The following is a 5,974-nucleotide window of genomic DNA, read 5'->3' on the forward strand; positions in this document are numbered from 1 at the left end:
ATAACTTCTGTTAAAGCTACGCAATTTTTCGTGAGTGGCAGAGAAGTTACGTCCGCCTCTTTCTACATTAGTCTTGAAATTCTCGAACGGAATCCGATCGCTTTCCAGCCAATATAATTCTACACAGCTGCACGAGCGTGCATGTGAACCTTAATTGGAGTGCTAAGGTTCTTTTCGTTTTGTTATTTGTGGGCTGTTTTAGAAACAGCAACGTTGGAGTGAATGCCGGTGATACAATTTCTGCAGCTAAGCAGACGTGACTTTTTTGCTAATGCCTGGCGTTGACCTAGCGCCTTGTCAACGTAGACCGTACCGCGTATAATTAGATGCCTAACCAGTAAATAGCCTTTTAACAACCACTCGAACATTGAGATTTTTCATGATCGCGATGTCAACCCTTTTATTATTAAGAACAATGCCCGTACTCTTCTTTCGCAGATTTACCAAAACCTAATCTATTATTGTTGTTCTTCCGAGCGCTTATTTGTTTGTTCCGAGCGCTTATTATTTGTTCTTCCGAGTGCTTTTCTACTGCCGATGAAGGCTGATTCACCTTGATTGCATTTTTCTCTCTCTTTATGTGACGATATTCACAGTGTTACACAACAAGAACATGAACTGAGCCATATTTAACATAGGCTATAGTCGTGTACAACTTTAGAAGTGTGCGGCATATCCACCTGAAAGGCGAATGCACACAACCCTGAACCAATGGGCGCGCATTCTAGACATGGCGTCACGAGCCGTACGGCCGCTGATCCTGCCGACGGAGAACGTGCCTGGGTATGCATACATGAGCAGGACTATTTCTTTCGTCACGAAGGCAATCGGCTGTCGCGCTTCGGTCATCTGGGCGGGGCCTCTCCTGACTCCTAAAGTTTATTCGATATAGGAACAATCAGGGTGTGTCGATGGACACAGCGAATCCCGTCACATAGAGAAAAAGTGAGAGAGAGAGAGAGATAAAATGCAATCAAGCTACCTCTTTCTGCGTGTGAGAACACATAAAAATGTGTTCTCGTTCTGAGATTTAATACTGATGCTATTAGGTAGGGAACACTCACCAGGACAAGGCCGGGAAATTTTGTAAACAATTTTCTCGGTAGGCCCCGACCGTAAGTCTGGGCAAAATTGATGAACACTCACGGCGCCATGATTGTTGTTGTTCAACCATTACCTGTGGCTCACACCCACTGTGGGGGATTGGCCAAGAATTGAGAGGTTTCCTCAAATGTTTATTAAACTAATAAATAGGGTAGCTTATAAAATAGAAACGTTACAAAATTATGCAGCACATTTTGGTAATAATTGTTGGGGTTTAACGTCCCAAAACCACGATATGATTATGAGGGACGTTGTAGTAGAGGGCTCCGAAAATTTCTACCACTTGCGGTACTTTAACGTGCACCTAAATCTAAGTACGCGGGCCTCAAAGCATTTCTCCTCCATTGAAAATGCGGCCGCCGCGGCCGGCATTCAATACCGCGACCGTCGGGTCAGCAGTCGAGCAGCATAACCGCAAGACCACCGTGGCTGGTAAGAAAATTTTGGTGCTCGATGAAATCTATTAAAAAAAACCTTTTCCCCCGACAAATTAGTAATAAATAATACAATAAGTAAACCAATACCCTAATATTTTTTAGATATGTGAATGCACAGAAATATAAGAATGACTTTTAGCTAGTAAGTCGATTGGTTTCATTAAGATAATTCCGCTCAGACATTCCGCATTGGAGAAACCAGAAATTGAGGCTCTAAAAGACAAAATCACAAGCACAGATAAATCGATCCCAATAGCACGTAAAGGTGTTTCTAACGGGGTTTTTCGTGCTACAATTTCGTTTTCTTCTCTCTCGTCTTTTCAATCTCTGGGAGCCCCACTTCGCTTCAAGAGAAATATAGTTCATCGCGCCCGCTTCCATAAATTCTTATTCGGTTCCTCCTCTTCGGTTTCTTTACGCGGCTTACATTAATATTCTTCCATCTTTCTTTCTATTTTATCGTTCAGGTTTTTTATTCCGTCCCTTTTATCCCCATTTTTCTTTTTCGTGTTTGTTTCGCTTCGCACTCTTTAGGAAAGAAAATCGCTGCCGTGACTTTTACTGTTCTGAGCCTTTGAGAATAATAGTTCGGCGCAGGAACCATTACCAGAAGGCATCCGCCGTGCACTCACGGAGAATAATGACGTAATTTCGTGATCGAATATTCTTTCCCTATAGGAGGAATTGCGAGCAAACCTAGTTCTATATACATTCTTTTATTTATATATGCTGCATCCACTCGGCACGCGCAACACGATATTGCGGCTGGTTTTCCAGAGTACAACAGGCCTTAACAAAGCACTATAAATAACTCTTCTGTGTGTTTGTGTATGTGTGTCATGCAGACACACGTGTGCGTACCATGCACAAACACGTTTGCGAGACCACGCCTGTGTCTGTGCGTGTGTGTATGTGTGCATGTGCGTGCGTGCGTGCGTGTGTGTGTGTGTGTGTGTGTGTGTGTGTGTGTGTGTGTGTGTGTGTGTGTGTGTGTGTGTGTGTGTGTGTTGTGTGTGTGTGTGTGTGTGTGTGTCATGTTCCAAAGAAGAACTGCGCAGCACCATTCCTGATCGTAGCCACACTTCAACTCCACGCATGACGCAAAATTCACACGTGACAAACCACATAAACATAAATTGGCTGAGAGAAAGGAAGAGGGATTGGGAAGGATTGCCTCGATGCCTTGGAAGCGCCTCGGAAACGGAATCATCTGCAAAGCCTAGTAAGATTAAATGCGCGAAAAAATAAACATTAGAATGACAAGAGCGTTCCGAAGCACTGACAATGCAGTTTTACTTTCTACAACAAGGAAATAACAATGGCATTCTGCTGCTCGAAACGGGGTCGCGGGTGCAATTTCCGACAACTTTTGGAGCGTTCCGGTGACAGAGGAGTTCAAAAATGCTCGTAATTTTATAAATTTGGGTATGCACCTGGCACAACAAATAAAACAATAGCTAACGCCGATCCTTCCCGTAGCGATTACCCTATTAAAGCTCTATGCACTTCGGGTCTTTAAACGAAATCATTAATAACTTCAGTTAAGCTGTGACTAATTAATGGACGAACAAACGCATAGAATAAGAGGAAAGGGAGAGATAAATTAAGAGCAATGGCAAAGAGGTTAATCAGATACGAATTTCCAGTTTGCGATAACATTGCGATAATATGAGTGGGATAGAACAAAGGACAAACTTAAAGAAACATAGAAACGAGGAAGAGGGGAATGTACCTACACGGCCCCCTGCCAGCCATGATATAACTTGAACGCTAACGAGCGATATCTATCGGCTTTGTAATGAGCCATACAGTGCATCCAAGGCACGCCAACCCGATTAGTCCACATAATACCCTCCGCAGGAGAAACAAAAGGCAATTGAGCCGTGTTCCTGATAACAATGACGGAAGCTGTACATACGACCCTTCACCTCGATGATACATAACTCATTCCTGCCGACAAGGCCGAAAGAGCGTCACATGCTTCTGAAATACGTTGTGTATCTGCACATGTATAATCAAACCATAACGTCCTTTTTTTATATATTTTTGCGTTCTTGCTTACTCGCATTTGCTTTTAATTTTTTTTCTATTTCTTATGAACGAACGAGAAATAATTGTATATCGCTTGTACCGTGTTTGTCTTATACCGCTCTCATACGGATAGACGCATCCGGACCAGGGGCCGAATTCACAAAACGTCTCTTTCGTAAGTGCGTTTTCCTATTGGTCAGCCGGCTTCGCTAATGATATGTCTCGAATCGTGATTGGCTGAAATATTCTCTTACGAAAAATTTTAGCGTAAGATGTTTTTGTGAATACGGGCCCAGACCGGTATAACATCCAGATCAGGCATATGGACCAGACCTATTCCGATCGGGATCGGGTCTGATCCGGATCGAACTTCTGGATCATGATTGGCTCCTTTACTCAAGGCACAGAAGGCAGGCAATCGCTGTTGAGAATTTGATCCCGATCGAGCTTAATCGCGATTAGCAGTGCACCGTGCGGCATCGGTAATACCCGGTACGATCGAGACAAAACGGAGTACGAAGCACCAAACATAGGCAGCTTTATTTTATTTATTTTTTTTTTCGTCAGCTTTATCTGATGCCTTGAAATCACAACCCATGCAGAGTGAAAACACATTGACCCTGAAAGTTAGTCTAGCGCTCTCTTATTTCGGCGTTCCTGCCTGAAGCAGACACAACAAATGTCACGTGCTTGCCACACTATGGAAAAGAGAAATAATGTCTCGAATAACAACAGTTCTTTGTTCAGCATTTTCATTTTGCATAAAGCAATACTCTCAATGCGTGCAGAAACAAGCAGCATTGTTTTATGCGATTCAGACCTCAGTCGACAAGTGAATATATACATTGGAAGGGTGCGATAAACTTGGGCCTGATATCCTGCATATCACCTTTCTCGTTTCTTTCTTTTTTTTCTGTTTTAAACTGAGTAAGCATTGTATTGGATATAACCTCGGTTGGGTACCTGTTTTATCTTTGTCCACAACGAGCCCGATCATCAACCTAAATGGCACAAAAATACATTTCTCCAAGCAAGAGCGTCACATGCTCCGGAAATAGTACGTGGTGTCTATGCAGAGTACGTAACCATAACGCTGTTTTTAAAAATTTCTTTATTTAGGAAAGATGCGCGCGTTGTACGTTTAATCTCATTAATTAATTTTTTTTTATGTTTACTCAATCGCCCAAAAGCACACCTTTTTGAAGTTGAAAGAGGTAAATGAACTTGCTACTATTACAAAATTGATTCATTTTTTATGTTTTTCATTACCATTTGCGACCGTGGAAATGTAGACGGAGGCAGACAGAATGTAAGAACGTTCACGTAAGAACCAATCCTGGCTTTCCTGAGACAGCAGCAGTCCTGCGGTATATACTGCAGCGTAAAAAAAAAAAAGTAGGCTGACGGACCCGCGCGTGTGAGAAGAAAAGAAAAAAAGTGTTACAACACTCGCATCGCGCACCTTTACAAGACTACATCACCAGACGTGCTCAACAGCGGATGAACAAGGGAATACCTCAAAGGCCGAAATCACAAAGCGTTTTGTCAGTGTATTTTTACCCCAGACACTGGCCTACATGTCTTGGCTGATATGTCCAGCAGCCGGACAGGCTGATTTCTTTTCTTACGAAAAATTACCACGTCGTAAAAAGTCGTTTGTGACCTTGACAAAGGCTTCCGCAGTGGTGGTACTCGGTGTTGGACCAGTTGGTGCATGTTTTGTATCACTGGTGAACTTGGCGCCAAAAGCACGACCCCGCACGAACACAAAGCCATGTCCGTGTGTTCCTTTGTTTTCTTACGTGGTCATGTCTTTGGCGCCTAGTTTACTGTCGATACAAAACTACTTGTTTCGCTAGGGGCCTAAATTATAAACTCATCGTTGAAGCGCTGGCTCAAGAGGCATCCCTTGCGTTACCGCTGTCGACCGTTTCATGCCTCCGTGTCCCTTTTAAATAGGTATATTTGGGTGTACTGTTAGACAATAAGAGAGAAAAAGTATCCATTTATGAGCTAAAAGAGTTGCAGCACCTTGAAACCCAGCACAACCGGTAAATCAGTGTGTCATTATCAGGCAAACACAGTCATCAGTTCAACAACACATTCCTTGCAGCGCGACAATATATACTCAGCCTCTGATTAATGTATAGCGTCCATAATCCACCACAGTTCCGCAATTGCAGCGGCACCGACGCCGTCACAACGCACCGCGCAGTAAAGCCCGTATTTATACAGATTGCTCACTTTGTGACATGACAAAAAATTTTCAGCATCCTTGGCAGAAATATCATCGAGTTGTAAACCTATCGTCGTCCATATATGCGTGACTAGTTGTCATCATCGTGTCCTTAAAAAAACAAAACTATCCCCCCCCCCCCCACCCACAAACCCCCCTGCCCGCT

This window comes from Rhipicephalus sanguineus, chromosome 4 (assembly GCF_013339695.2).
Source record: "Rhipicephalus sanguineus isolate Rsan-2018 chromosome 4, BIME_Rsan_1.4, whole genome shotgun sequence".
In the NCBI taxonomy this organism is placed as follows: domain Eukaryota; kingdom Metazoa; phylum Arthropoda; class Arachnida; order Ixodida; family Ixodidae; genus Rhipicephalus; species Rhipicephalus sanguineus.